Source organism: Balaenoptera borealis, assembly GCF_965194805.1.
Source record: "Balaenoptera borealis genome assembly, chromosome: 17".
NCBI lineage: Eukaryota > Metazoa > Chordata > Mammalia > Artiodactyla > Balaenopteridae > Balaenoptera > Balaenoptera borealis.
Window position 1 is genome coordinate 24,310,962 of NC_138876.1, and position 15,459 is coordinate 24,326,420.

Here is a 15,459-nt window from a genome sequence, read left to right on the forward strand (position 1 = left end):
TGTATAACATTATACCTATAGTCAACAATAATACATTGTGGGGACTTCCCTGGTGGTGCAGCGGTTAAGAATCAACCTGCCAATGCAGAGGACACGGGTTCGAGCCCTGGTCAGGGAAAATCCCACATGCCGTGGAGCAACTCAGCCCGTGCTCCACAACAAGAGAAGCCACCGCAATGAGGAGCCCACGCACTGCAACGAAGAGTAGCCCCCACTCGCCACAACCAGAGAAAGCCCATGAACAGCAAAGAAGACCCAATGCAGCCAAAAATAACTAAATAAATAAACAAACAAACATTTATCAAAAAAACAATAATACATTGTTCATTTAAAATTTTAAGGGGATAGATCTCATGCTAAGTGCTTTTACCACAATAAAATAAAATTTGAAAAATATAGATTAATCGAAATGGTTACTATATGATGTTCAAATAATCCACAGGAAATGAGGAAAGAGGAAAGAGTGGAACAAAACACACACACACTATAAAATAGAAAATAAGTGATATTATGGCAGATTAAGATGTTTTCTTTTGTTTAAGTAAATTGTTCTAATTCTCCGTTTCAATTTTATAATTTTCTTAGGATCTGGTCATTTAGAATGTGTTCATATATTTTACCTATTTCTTTTATTTATTTATTTATTTATTTATTTATTTATGGCTATGTTGGGTCTTCGTTTCTGTGCGAGGGCTTTCTCTAGTTGCGGCAAGTGGGGGCCACTCTTCATCACGGTGTGCGGGCCTCTCATTATCACGGCCTCTCTTGTTGCAGAGCACAGGCTCCAGACGCGCAGGCTCAGTAATTGTGGTTCACGGGCCTAGTTGCTCCGCGGCATGTGGGATCTTCCCAGACCAGGGCTCGAACCCGTGTCACCTGCATTGGCAGGCAGATTCTCAACCACTGCGCCACCAGGGAAGACCCCTATTTCTTATAGTTACTTTTTATGTAACTACTCTCTGGTGACCAATGACATTTCAATTTTATTTGAAAAATTAATTCCACAATATTTATTGAACACTACTATTTGGTGGATAATTTGCTAGTCTTTAGAAGTTATAATAAAGCATCTCAAGTTGACTACAGTTCATATTTTAATTGAATAACTTAACTTCAACCACTTCCCTGTCCTAGGCTCTGTAGTAAAAGAATGGCAAAGGAAAGGCTTTAATTTCAATGATTACTTACATATATATTTATCCCTTACAAAGAAACTAGCAATTGTTTAATAGTAAACTATTAAAAAGCATTTAGAATGCCTCCTATTATGCAAGATACCTGTAAAATAGTCATTTAATGGCACTAAAAATCAAATAATTAATTTTGCCTGGTAGAAATAGAAAAGCTTCTTATAAGAGGTAACATTTAATTTTATATCAGAGAAGTGGGGATTTTTATTACAAACAGTAAAACACAAAAAATTGTGAAAGCAAGTGAAGCATATGAATATATTCAAATCACAGTACTGGGAATTAGATTTAAATACAATATAAGAAGTTAGAAAGTTAGAAAGTTAGAAAGAGATACATATGGTTAATCATGGTAAATGCAGCAGTGGAAGAAAGATTCGAAGAAATATTTAAAGTGAATGAATGAAAGAGAGTGGGCAAAGTAAAGGAGAAGACATTCTAAAGGTAAGTTGTCATGGTTGGAAAGAGAACCATGTGACTGGGAATCATAAGGAGGGGTAAGAATGAGTGACCAAGAATGTGTGAACTGGGAATGGTGGGGCAGAAAGACAAAAAAAAAAGAATATAGACTGTTAAATTTGAGAGTTTAAAAGATGTCCTTCCAAGCCAAAATAAATTAAAGACTATGTGACATAAAACCCATGTTTTGTTGGAATCTTTTTGCCATGATTTGAATAGAATAATGCAAACTCATCAAGAAAAATGTCTCAGAGAAAATGTCCTAGTTTTTCTTTTCATAACTTTTAGTTCAACAAAGCAAACCAAGTCAAAGAAAATGAAATTGAAGTAAGGAATGTATTTTTAATACTCAAATTAAGAATATGTCAAGGTCAAAATATTGATTTCTAAAAGAGATTTTAAAAGTACGAGAATCAATAAGCATGGAACAGTGGGAAGATTATTTTAGACAATAGATAAAAAAGGTCTACTGTCTTCCGTAATTATGTTAAAAGCAGAGACCCTGTGGAGGCCTAGGAGGTAGTGGAAAATAAAAGGAATTCAAATAAAAGCAATAAAATAATGTTGCTTTGGTGCTTATCCATGCATAATATCTATGAATAAGTTTGAAAATAAGAAAGCATTTGCCTCTAAAATGAATCAGACATTGTTCGGAGATCTCATAGAATAACAGTAATTTGGCCATGTCTCTAAATTCAGGAAAGATAATACTTAAATGAGCTTAGTAATCATAATTTTAAAGGCTGGAAAGCATGGAAGCACTTAGGAATCAAAAATTGAAATAACCAAAAAGGAGACACGAAACATCTGCATAGATAAATGTAAAAGGTGGATTTTCTTACCCTAAAAACCTGACTCAAAATCCAGAGGTAGCAAAATGGAAGAAAAGTCCTCTAGAAAAAAAATTTTTTTTTTTTGGTAGCTTTACATTTATTTGTCATGGATCAATTAGTCTACCTACATACTAGGTTCATTCATTCATTCATATATTCATCCATTATTTATGGTCCATGGTTTATCTGACAATTTAGGTATTGCAAATACTGATAAACCTCTCATATATCATACTTCAAGGTACAATATTGTCATTCATTCTGTCTAAACTCTTGACAGACTGTTTCATCACACAATAAACTTTTTCTTTTTTTGTTTTATTGTCTCCTACTATATTTACGGGAAAAGTTTAAGAACTATAAACTAGAAAGTTTTGCATTTGGATGGATACCTAACATGTTGAATAACCTAACTCAGAAAGTACTAACTGATTGGCCTCTGTAAACCTAAGGCAAATTTATGGCAAATTCTGAATCCTAGTAAGAAATTTTTGACAAAAATTTAGAGTAGGTATTGATGGAAAGTGATTTAATTTTCAGTTGACATATACCTTTGAAGAACGGAAGATAGAATCTAGATATAAACAAACTTTAACAGGCTGGAAACTGGTGCTGAATCTAAAATGATGAACCTTAATAGGAACAAATGACACATTCCGCCCTTAGTTTAAAATACCTCATCGAATAAACTGTCTATAGAGAACTGTGGCTTTGTAGTTATAAACTTTAAATTGACTTTTTAATTAATGTGAAATAATGTAGCAGCCAAAATAACAAATGAGATCTGAAGTTGTATGGATTACTAGAAATAGAATGCCTAGAGTAACTTGTGTGACAATAGCGTTAATTTATTACATGCCCTTTCTTCCTGGTTAGAAAACAAGCAATATAAGAGCAGAAATCTAGTCACTTAATAGTAAACTCCTAATGTTTAAATGCTCATTTTTTGAAAGACAAACAAAAAACTATGCCATGAAGAAAACAAAAATTGCTACCATTAAGAAATAATAGTGGGACTTCCCTGGGTGGCACAGTGGTTAAGAATCTTCCTGCCAATGAAGGGGACACAGGTTCAATCCCTGGTCCGGGAAGATCCCACATGCCGTGGAGCAGCTAAGCCCGTGCGCTGCAGCTACTGAGCCTGCGCTCTGGAGCCTGTGAGCCACAATTACTGAGCCCGCGAGCCACAGTTACTGAGCCCGTGTGCCACAACTACTGAAGCCTGCGTGCCTAGAGCCCGTGCTCGGCAACAAGAGAAGCTGCCACAATGAGAAGCCCGCGCACTGCAACGAACAGGAGACCCCGCTCGCCGCAACTAAAGAAAGCCCACATGCAGCAACGAAGACCCAACACAGCCAAAAATAAAAAAATTAAAAAAAAAAAAATAATAGTATACATTTTTTAAATTTTGGCATATCTCCCTCTATGCATAATGCTTTTGACATAAATAAAATCACATTGGATATTTTATCTTGTGCATAGTATCTTTAGCCTAAATAAAAATGTATTGGATTTTTTAATTCCATTTATTTCCTAAAATATTGAAAACATTTTTGACATTAATACTACTACTTAATAAACATCATTGCATGATAAATAATGACTGCATAATATTCTATGGCTGTGCCATAATATTGACATTTAGGGCTCCTATACTAACATGTTCCTAATTTTCTCATATCATTTACCTTAGTTTTATTACCAAAAATTGCCAAAGGAAACAAATTGTTTTAATCATTATACCTATTCTCATATTTCATAATGACTTGAGGAAAAAAAAATTTACACTGATTTGCTATCTCAGTCATAAGCTAGGAAAAAGCCTCTCTTATTCTGCTCTAGTGTCACAAATTATCTCCAGAAGCAGACACTGAGATGAAATTTAAGGTGTAAATTCTTTATTGGAAATCAACACCTGTGAATAGAAGAAGCCGGACTGGGCAAAAGAAGAAATCAAACTGCAATTCAGGATTGACAAAGCCTCAGCCAATATGGTGGGGAGCTCTGGAGTATGTGTTGCCTGTTGAAGTGACAGGACTTTTATATCACCACTTGACTCAGTAGCTGTTTGTGGGCTGCCACAGGAAGGACATGACTTTGGGGGACCTGAGGCTGGCATGAAGGAGGCCATCTGCCACCTGCACTCCCTGCTGGTGGGCATCAAACCCTTTTATGAAGCAGGAATTGGGCAGTGCCTGTACATGTCTACCACATCTTGCCATCTAACTGGGTAGGGTTCTCTTAGTTGGACTTTTTGCCCTTGATTTAAATCTTAGACTCTCCCCCTTTGCAAATGTTATTCTTGATTGCCTACTTTGTTACAAATTTTAGAATCTTCCAATGGGGCTATCTATGTTACTCTCACTTCTAGCAAGAAAATCCCATTGTGTGTCCACTCTTAAGATTTAGGGGCAGAGTAGAAGATAGTCAGGATATTCAACATGTCATTAATTCATAAATAATGTAACACTATACAGTTACCTGATAGTTTCTCTTCATATTAAAACATTAGAAATTATTTGGGGACTTCCCTGTTGGCGCAGTGGTTAAGAATCCGCCTGCCAGTGCAGAGGACAGGTTTTCGAGCCCTGGTCTGGGAAGATCCCACATGCCGCGGAGCAACTAAGCCCGTGTGCCACAATTACTGAGCCTGCGCTCTAGAGCCCACAAGCCACAACTACTGAGCCCATGTGACACAACTACTGAAGCCTGTGCGCCTAGAGCACATGCTCCTCAACAAGAGAAGCCACCGCAATGAGAAGCCCATGCACCACAATGAAGAATAGCCCCAGCTCGCCGCAACTAGAGAAAGCCTGTGCACAGCAATGAAGACCCAACACAGCCAAAAATAAAAAAATAAATAAATTTATGAAAAAAAAAGAAATTATTTGTTTCCTGATCCACATAATGACCTTGTCCTATTATCTTTGTCTGGTACAATACATAGAGATCAACTACTCCAAAGTAATTAACTGAGGGGTTTTTTTCAGTCTGATACTAATAAAATGATAAATTAATATTGAACAGATATTAATAACATACAAATTGATTTTACGAACATTATCCAGCATTCACCAAAAAAATCCATAGAGGTAACAATAATAAAAATAACATTTACTGACATTTAATATGAGCCAGACACAATGTAAAGTGCTTCACGTAGAATATCTCATTTAATATTCCTGTCAATTTTTGAATTAGGCATTAGTAATACTGTCTTCATTTTACAGGTGAAAAGATTGGAACTCAAAGAGGAGCACCTTGCACTCAATGCATCAGTAGATGTGTGACTTAGAGCCGGAGCCTTTAACCATTACTCTTTTGTCTGGGTAAGACCATGTATATAGTTACAACCCTCACTTCCCAAGTGAGAAACCTACATTTTTCAGAGAAGTGTCTCAGACCTTTTGGCTAAATGTAGTGACTAGAAGTCTTAATAGTTGATAGTGAAACAACAAGTACAACTTATTAAATAATTACTGTGATGATTGTTAATAAGAAATTAATAATATTGTCACCCATGCAGCCTAGGGCCCAGGCCTAGAAACTTAAGATAACAGGCATAGTAGGCCAAAGGTCACCACTTTCCTTGCCTTGATTTTTCTCTCTGTTTCTATACCAACCCCTGAGAGCTGAAGGAGAGTTGCCCTGATTATCTCTATGTTTGTTTCAAAAGTACCTGGTATATGGCAAAGATGTTTTGCAGCTGTACTTTGAGAGATATATGCTTTGAGAGGTATACAGTGGTCAACCACCTCGAACCAGCACAGACTTGACCACAGGAACCCGCCTGGAGGAATCTGAGTTACCTTTGCTTCATTATCATACTAAGATCTCCGCCCAAAGGAGGGATTTGTACTTGGCTAGGCATAACTTGTGCCCCGTTCAAAGGAGCATGGAAGACTGTGCATGCCCTGGCAGCACCTGGAAATTTCCACCCCTTTCCTAGAGGCCCAGAAGACCTGTCTGCATTCTAACCCTTAAATTCCTTTACTCCCATCCCTTCGGGGAGAAGGTGCCTTTAGAGACTGAGCTCCCTTTCTCCATTCTCTGGCCATTGAATAAGAGCCTGTCTTGCTTGCAAAAACTCAGTTTCATTATTGGTAGCGCGAACCTGAGTGGGAAAGAACTCCCTGACCGAGTCAGGAGTTAGGCTCGGTCCCCAAGAGGGAGCCTCGCGTCTAATTCGGTAACAATATTTTAAAATAAAAGTTAATTTTAGCTCTCTTGATAGGAAATATGATTGAAAATTAAATATACTGAAAAATAATTAAATGTATAAATATATATATATGTATATATATATACACTAAGCAGATTACAGGTGACCCTTGAACAATGCTGGCATTAGGAGTGCCAACTCCCCCCGTATCCGCATATAACTTATAGTTGGCCCTCCCTATCCTAGGTTTCTCTGTATCCCTATTTCTGCATCCTCTTATGCAAACAACCTCAGTCTGTATAGTTCTATATTATTTACTATTGAAAAAAATCTGCCTATAAATGGACCCACGCAGTTCAAACCCGTGTTGTTCAAGGGTCAACTGTATTTAAAAAATACTATCTCTTTCACATTTGTGTTAAAAAATTTCTACTGAAAGCAGCTTAATATAATGATGTGTATTTGATTCAAATCTCGCCAGTGCCACATTTGACCTCCAGAAAATAATATGAAAAACAATGAAAAAATGCTTAAGCTGATTCTTCATTTTGAAGTAGGAGACATTCCCCAGTTTCTTGTGTGTGTCTTTCACTGTGCAAATGCTGAAAGAAAGAGAATGACCTTACCCTTTCCGGAAGGGATTCTCCCGCTTCTCCTTTCAGCGAAAGGTAAAGTGCTCGACCACTTGCTGGTTCAAACCTCAGTTTCTTAGGGGTTCCCAGGGTGAAATTTGAAACTGGCCCCCTTTATGCAGAGGTCAAAGAGAGACTGAAGGAAGAAAGACCACTCCAGATTGGTAGGCAGCTGTGTTAACAATCAAGGGACCTTACGTAGGAGGCTTGTCATGCGTAGTAGCAAGATGAGTAGATCTCTTCACCTGCCACCAGACTCTTAAGAGGTTATACAGAAGCCTTAAGTTCAGTCACATATACTGTCCAGATGGTCTCAGTAACGCTTTACTCTAAAGATTGTATCCTTGAAGTAGCAATTAGTAAGGAAATGGAAGGCAGAATGTACATTCTGAAAACACTAGAGGCAGGTAAGTTGCAGCTTGCATGTCATCCAGTGGTCATGCCCTTTCCGTGACCTCCTCCACCACCACTATATACAGTTTTGCAAAAAACGACTGTCCTTTTCATGACACTTAGAAAGTATGCCAGGCTGCCACGCTTTCATATCTGTGATCAATGAGTTAATGAGTCATAATTTATTCATAGCTCATTGAGCACTTCTCTTTTTCAATGCATAAATATGAATATATATAATTTTTATTATAAAGCCCATAGTTAAGAATTTGAATAACTATTATGTCTGAATATGTGATCAAATAGACACAATATATTATTTTAGAGAAAAAAGAAAATTTTAAGTGTAGTACTAAATTCTTTTGATTCATCTTATAAATTTTATAAAATACACAAAATTATGAATTAATTGGACCATTAAAGAAAATTTGAAATAGGTAAAATGACATGGAAATATGAGGAAATTATGAGATTGTTTCACTTGTTTTTATTTTAAGTGATATCCGTATCCTTTTTATGATCAATGTAATTTGGTGGCAAGGCTTCTAACGTATTAATTAACATTCTGAGGATGAAATATGCTTATAGCATTTTCCATGAAAATTACGCTTCACTGAATATCATGGAGTACAGCTAAAGTGACTTCTGTCCAAAGGTCTAATGGGATATTACACCAAAATATTAATATAGATTTACCCATAATAAAAACTTGCTGTGGTAGTGAGACTGGATTGTAATTATATAAATATTCCTATTCATTCTAACAAATGTTGTAAAAGTAAGATAAAGTAGAGAATTAAGTAAAATCCCTATAGAAGGAAATAACCAGCATAAATGTCTATTAAAAATTCACATAAAACTATATAATAGGGGAAAATTATATATCATGAACTACTACCTTCACGTAAATTCTTTGATGGATTTCATATTCAAAAGATTCTAGATGGTTATTATTACATCAATATTAAGGTATTTGGGGTTGCTTTGAGGCTATCATTAAGAGTAACACCTAGTTTCCTCTAAAATGTATGTTTATCATGCCTTAATTCTTATTCTTCAGTTATGTCTGAAAAGAAATTGGTAAAGCACCACAAATTTATTTTACAAACGTAGAAATATATTAGTTTCCATATATTCCGAGGTATTAACAACCATTAAAAGGTGGCACTGGCAGAGGTATTGCCGTGATAGCTGTGTATACACATAAAGTCTCATATAGTCAGAGTTTACCCAAATCTCAATGGTTTTGACATCCTAAAATATTTCCTTTACTTTTTTTTTCCCCAAAGGGAGCAAGAGCCTATTAATAGAGTGGCTATTGGAGTCTCTGTGCTGCTTCTTTTCATGTTTTCTCCTGGAACGTCCAGAAAAAGAGACAATTGAGAAAGTGGGGAAAGAAATTGGTCAGGCTCCTAGACTGTGTCTTCTCTATCAAGTTCTTTAGATTTTTTTATGCCAAAAAATAATAAAAACAGTTAATCTAGAATTCTGATGTCAATAAAACTATTACTCTAGTGTTCTGACTCTAATAGCCTGGCATCCAGAGAAAGGAAGTCAAATGCATAACTCAGATAACTTTTCATACATACTGTATAATTAATTACAGTTTGAACTAGAAAGTTACATATTGAAAGGACTATAAACACCTTGAGTCTGATAGTAACAGGTTCTTGTAAATTAGCTAAACATTTATATTGACCCTGAAATCTATTAGATTTCAAGGAAAACATTAGAGCTTTGGGTTTGAAAAGATTTCCCTCAGGCTTTGTTTTTTGTTTTTCTTTCTGGTTTCTGCTGATGGTCAGGACTACAGCTTTCCTGAGATGAATAACCAGGGTAGGAACTTGGGCAAACAGCCCATAGTAAAGATGGGGATATTTCATTTTTTAGGTACTTTGTATATAGGATATTTCAGGGACCCTGCTGTCCTTGTTTGGGTTCCCCCAGTAAAGCAGGTTTGAGACAAGGACTCTTATGCAGGTGTTTATTTTTGGAAGTGACATTAAGGCACCAAAATGAAGGCAATAATTGAAAAAAGAAAGAGGGAAAGTTGTCTTAAGTAGCATTATTATGCTGTTTCCACTATGGGCCATTGGGACCCAATCCCACTATGGACTCTATGAGGAATCCTATAAAATGCATATCAGCCTGAGACACGAATAGGGGTATTTGTTTACCCAGTCTGCCCTACAGTTATATGTGCATGCATGCATCTTCCTGGCTGATTAGGCTTCAACAGTCTTCCAATGGAGCTGTAGCAGAGAAACACCATTCAGAAAGCAAGACATGTGTTGTATATCCATGTTAAAGTGCTGTCAGGCTAGAGCAAAAACCAACAGTAAAGTCTGAGGTAAATATAAGAAATATCTGATAGAGACCACCTCTCCTTGCACTGCTCAAGATCTCCTGTGCCCTACATTAAGTCCAGTACACCACAGATGTAGTGGCCAGGCTCAGACTCTACACAAAGCTTAATACAAGAGTGTTAATTGAATAACTTAACATACCCAGAATTGTAACTTGTCCCTAGGATTTAACTGATATTCATCATCTCTCTCTTTTACTGTATAGTCTTAGATTACTCTTATCCTCAGCTGGTCTCAGTTTCTTGACTGATGAGAAGACCCAGACCTTGATCCCTGAAGAATTAGAGCCTTCAGTTGCTATACTTGTCAGCTTAAGGTTGTTGCAACTGTACACATAGTTATCACTATATCTGGACCATCAAGATTTGCCCCAGTGAATCTCCTGAATTCCAGATATATTCCTTTCTGACCTATTGTGTTGCCAAAACTCTAGCAATCTCCAACAACCTCCTTTCACTGTCTACTGAACCAAGAGTAATGATAAGCCCAATATGACCATGTGAGAGTCATATTGAAGCTATGAGAGTCATAGCTTCAAGTTCTGTATTCCCTGGTAGAAACCTCCACCACCTCACTCCAGACCAGGACTTTTGATCTTGCCAAGCCTATGGGTGAGGAGATAAAAGGAAAAATTTGGCAAGTGAGTTACAGGAAGTAACACTGCAACTGACTAATTCTACATCTACCCCTTGGTTCCTGGACCAGCATTGTAGGTTTTGAGAAAACAACACCAACTAAGCTATTTACCTGGCATATATGTTCCATGTCGTAGGACAGTTCCGTAATCTTGCAGTGTTTTTCTAAAACTGGTACTTTAAACTTTAATAGACCATTATTTGAACTTTTTAAACCATAAAATGGGCCCTTTGGTCTGAGTTAACAATATGGTGGATCCTATGCGGGGTTGTGCTGGAAGAGTAACTGCAGTCAGGAAAAGCGAACATTGATGTCAAGGCCAATAAGAAATAATCATTGTCCCTGGTGAGGTTGATGTGATTTAACACAGTCAGTGTTCTATTAAGTTCCTAGCTTTCTTCTTGAAGACTAGTACCACATTAAAGACTAAACATTAGTCTCTGCTTTTGGCAGGTTTGGCCTTCAGCAAAGGTAGTAACAAGATGAGCCTTGATGAGAAGGAGCTAATGTGTAGGCTTCATAGCTGCTACTATGGCCACTCCACTCATGAACATTTGTGCAAGTGCTGGGATAGATGAGAAGAGCCTGACTGACATCCTTAGAATGAATCTACCTACAAGAATGTTGAGTGGTTCCTCTTTGGTGGATGCTCTCTGTTGTGAATTACTGAGACCCAAATATCTAACAATTTGTGCCACTCCAAAATATCCATCCACTGTCTCTTGAAACTTCAATTTTGTTTCTTCCCTAGCCAATCATCCAAGCTATTTGCCAATGTCCAGAAATAAGTGTTTAGTCATATATTAGGGCATTTTTTAACATAAAAGGTGAATAACTATGTTTAATGCTCACAGCTATGCTTCTGAGAGCATTCTTTAGGGCAATACCTGATGCATTCTTTAGGACAATACCAAAGGAGGGCTGGAGTGCAAAACCATCTCTTTTTGGCTTGCAACAACATATTAAGCTAAGGAATCAGTAAACCAGTTCTGAGTTGGTTCACTCACTGCTATTTGTTAGTAAAAAGCTGCACCATAATCTATAGGTGTGAGTTAAAGCAAAGGCTCTGTGCAACAGAAGTAAGCAACATAGGTGTCTGATCACTCAATTTACCTGAGCCCAAGCTATAATGTACCATTTGCATCCTAAAGAGATTGCTGTTGTGCCCTCTGAACTTGTGACTCACTGGATCAGGTAATATCAAAGTCAAGATTTGTAGATCTGGTGCCTGTAAACTCACTTGATAACTCAGAGTGAACTATTTAGTTTATTCGAGGATCCAATCACTTGCTAGAATATCTTTCAAATGGCAAATTATGCTCTGCTGCAAAAGGCATGGCTTTTTCCCAGAATTTTAGGAATCTGCTCTTTGCTATCTGATATTAGTTCTTCTATTGCTGCTGTAATAAATTACCACAAATTTAACAACTTAAAACAACACACATTTATTATCTCACACTTCTGTAGGTCATTAATCCAAACATGGTTTGGCTGATTTTTCTGCTAAAGGTCTAACGTTGAAATAAAGGTATGAGCCAGATTGAGTTTTTGTCTGGAAAACCTAATGAAGAATCTGTTTCCAAGTGTATTCAGATTTCTGAGAGAATCCAATTTTTTCTTTTTATAGTACTGAGGTCCTCGTTCCTTCATAACTTTAGCCAAGGGGCACTCTCAGCTCCTGGAGTTTCCCTGCATTCCTTGCTACCTGGTACTTTCCATCTTCAAAGCCAACTATAGGAAATGTCCATAATATCAAATCCTTTCACATTTTGAAGGAATGTCTCTCACCAGGAAGAACCTTATTCTTTTTAAGACTCACCTGATTAGGTCAGGCTCACCAATGACAATCTCCTTATCTTAAAATAAACTGCTTTGGGAGCAAAATCACTTCAGTAAAATATCTTTTGACATATAATATAACATAATCATTGGAGTGATAGTTCATCAAATTCACAAGTTCAACCCACACTCAAAGGGAGGAGCTTATACAAGGGTGAAGGCCACCGAGTTTATCTTAGAATTCTACCTGTCCCACTCTCCTACTGGGGCTTCTCAGTATCTCCTTCCAAATCCATGGAAGCTCACCAAGTTGCTTTTTGGAACAATTCAAGTTGTTCCTTTAATTGTAGAGCATGAAAGGTACATCAGCCTTGACTTAAAGATGATGTCTCAGCATGCCCGTACCACTGGTTACCAAAAACGTTCAGGAATATTGCAGGCCCCCTGAAAACCTTTTGAAGTTTATCTCCCTCACTTTGGCATGTATACATCTTACTAAGGCATCCAGAATACTTATTTCTTCTGTTCATCAGATTCAACCAGGATGATACCATTAATACAGCATGATGTTCTATGAAATGTCAGGGTTAACATCCCTGAGGACTAAATTGTGAGTAAAAGCAGGAGCATGAATCTGGGACAAATGTGGACTATTGTCCGTCTCACATAAAACAGAAGTACTTTTGAACATTTTTATCAAAACAAATGTAGAAGCTATTTGTTAGACCACTAGCTACATACCAAATTTTCTGAATCCTCTGGACGTCCCCTTAGACAATTCTGCTCATTGTACTTTGGTTCAACCCCCAATTCAGGTGCTCATACCATATATCCAAGACAAGAATAAAAAGAGGAGTTATTTGTCATTCTACCTGACCCCAAATACTTATTTGCTTTTTGGAGAATATTATATGTATGTCAAGTCAACTGTGGTTGGTCATTTCCCCTCAGGAGTGAAATACATAGATAGGCTGTTACACTACTATTATCTTTCCACAGAGTCTCAGAAATTGTTTCATCCAGGTATAAATGTCTATCTGCTGAAGTTGAAGTAGAAAAAGGGAAGAATGAACATTGTGGTACATGACTCTTTTTGAATTATGGTTTTCTTAGGGTATATGCCCAGTAGTGGGATTGCTGGGTCATATGGTAGTTCTATTTTTAGTTTTTTAAGGAACCTCCATACTGTTCTCCATAGTGGCTGTATCAATTTACATTCCCACTAACAGTGCAAGAGGGTTCCCTTTTCTCCACACCCTCTCCAGCATTTATTGTTTGTAGATTTTTTAATGATGGCCATTCTGACCGGTATGAGGTGATACCTCATTGTAGTTTTGAGTTGCATTTCTCTAATGATTAGTGATGTTGAGCATCCTTTCATGTGACTACCAAATGTAAAATAGATAGGTAGTGGGAAGCAGCCACATAGCACAGGGAGATCAGCTCGGTGCTTTGTGACCACCTAGAGGGGTGGAATAGGGAGGGTGGGAGGGAGACGCAAGAGGGAGGGGATATGGGGATATATGTATACGTATAGCTGATTCACTTTGTTATACAGCAGAAACTAACACAACAATGTAAAGCAATTATACTCCAATAAAGATGTTAAAAAAAAAAAAATGAAAAAGGGAAGAAGTTCATTGTCACTTCCCATTTCTACACTCTTTTCTTCCTGGAAGTCTTGAGTTCCTGTTAAAAGCTATGATTATTGTGTAGATACATCTTTCCCATATCAGCATTCCACCCTGCAACAAACTCTGATTTGATCCATCCCTCACTATGAAAGCCATCAGCCAGCATTAGTGAGCAAGCTGAACGGTGCTAGCTTTATTCGGTTGAGGCCAAAGTAATGGCAGTTCCATCAAGTCAGCCAAAATTCAGTTTCCAGGGCTTTGGAGTCCCCTTGACTTAGGAATGTTAAGGATATTCTCTCCTTTCAGCAAGCAACTGTCTAGGGAGGCATTGTTGCCTTCCAGGCTTTGTTCTCCCATTGTCTGAGCAGATTCAGAGAAACTCAACGGCAGAGGAGCAATCGAAATAGTGGAGAGGGTTTTTTTGTTGTTGTTTTAAGTAATTTTTAGGCAAGACAGGCAATTCTCCTCTACTGTATATTTGAGAACTCAGAGGCTGTGTGCTGTGGTAGTGAGAATGAATAGCCCAGATATCTAGAGGATGGTAGTCTTCTAACACAGGCATTCCTCACACAATACCTTCTCTTTTTTTTTTAATTTTTTTTTTAAATTTTTAAAAAATTGTTTATTTATTATTTATTTATTTTTCCTTATTAGTCATCCATTTTATACACATCAGTGTATACATGTCAATCCCAATCCCAATCCATTTTATACACATCAGTGTATACATGTCAATCCCCCTGTCACTTTCCCCCCTTGGTGTCCATACATTTGTTCTCTACATCTGTGTCTCAATTTCTGCTCTGCAAACCGGTTCATCTGTACCATTTTCTAGGTTCCACACATATGCGGCAATATACGATATTTGTTTTTCTCTTCCTGACTTACTTCACTCTGTATGACAGTCTCTAGATGCATCCACATCTCTACAAATGACCCAATTTCGTTCCTTTTTATGGCTGAGTAATATTTCATTGTATATAAGTACCACAACTTCTTTATCCATATGCCTGTCAATGGGCATTTAGGTTGCTTTCATGACCTGGCTTTTGTAAATAATGCTGCAATGAACATTGGGGTGAATGTGTCTTTTTGAATTATGGTTTTCTCTGGGTATATGCCCAGTAGTGGGATTGCTGGGTCATATGGTAATTTTATTTTTAGTTCTTTAAGGAAACTCCATACTGTTCTCCATAGTGGCTGTATCAATTTACATTCCCACCAACAGTACAAGAGGGTTCCCTTTTCTCCACACCCTCTCCAGAATTTATTTGTAGATTTTCTGATGATGCCCATTCTAACTGGTGTGAGGTGATACCTCATTGTAGTTTTGATTTGCATTACTCTAATAATTAGTGATGTTGAGCAGCTTTTC